This window comes from Moschus berezovskii, chromosome 4, assembly GCF_049115385.1.
Source record: "Moschus berezovskii isolate FMDL1 chromosome 4, NW_MosBer_1.0, whole genome shotgun sequence".
Classification (NCBI taxonomy): Eukaryota; Metazoa; Chordata; class Mammalia; order Artiodactyla; family Moschidae; genus Moschus; species Moschus berezovskii.
Window position 1 is genome coordinate 120,396,962 of NC_142463.1, and position 890 is coordinate 120,397,851.

Genomic DNA, 890 nt, shown 5'->3' on the forward strand with positions numbered 1-890 from the left:
TGTACCAAAGCTTTCTTATCCATTCGTCTTATCCATTCGTCTGCCATGACCTCCTCCAGGGGGTCTTCCCAATCCAGGGATAGAACCCAGGTCTCCCGCATTTTAGGTGTATTCTTTACTGGCTGAGCTACCAAGGAAAACTGATATATTGTAGTTTGGTTACCTGATAATTTTGTTTTAATGCCAGAAATAGTGGATGTGTGGGTAAATACAAAACACTGAAAAGCATTCAAGGCTTTTAAAATAATAATTGATTATTTCAAACAAAAATAATGTATTTTGGAGTTTATGACATATGCAGAAGTGAAAAACATGAAAATAATAACAAAGAAATTAATGGGTGAAAATGCATATTGTAAACTTTTTATATGTTACCTGGTATAGTAATCTAAATTAGAGTAGGGGAAATCCACCCTGGCTTCCCGGGATGTCGGTGGCTTTCGTACTGGACTGGCTGAGAGGGAAGGCAGAAGTCAATCAGGAGACCATCCAGCAGCTCCTGGAGGAGAATGACCAGCTGATCCGCTGTATGGTGGAATATGGCCGAGTGAATGAGTGCGTCCAGTACCAGCATGTGTTACACAGAAATCTCATTTATTTCGTTACTATCGCAGATGCCAACCCAACCAGTGCTTCGAAAGCAATGGAATAGTCTTCCAGTTGGCTGTTGTGAGGAGTAATTGAATGTGATCTATTTCCTACGAAATGGATTTTTGCCAACTCAGCTGTTTAGAATGTGAATGAAACCTCTGTGGCTCTTTTTAAAATGTGAAAGTGTGAAGAAAGCTACTAACTTAACCATATTCTCTAAATATTTAATAATTAAGTGGATTCCCTCAATTTTAGTTGACTCCAAGTGTCCTCCATCCTGAAATAAGTGTGTTTGGATA

General features: G+C 39.0%; 1 pseudogene; it reads left to right on the forward strand.

The window, feature by feature from the left end:
- The first annotated feature begins 427 nt into the window (after nucleotides 1–427).
- On the forward strand, nucleotides 428–652 carry LOC129540479 (SS18-like protein 2 pseudogene; annotated as a pseudogene).
- Nucleotides 653–890: the final 238 nt, after the last annotated feature.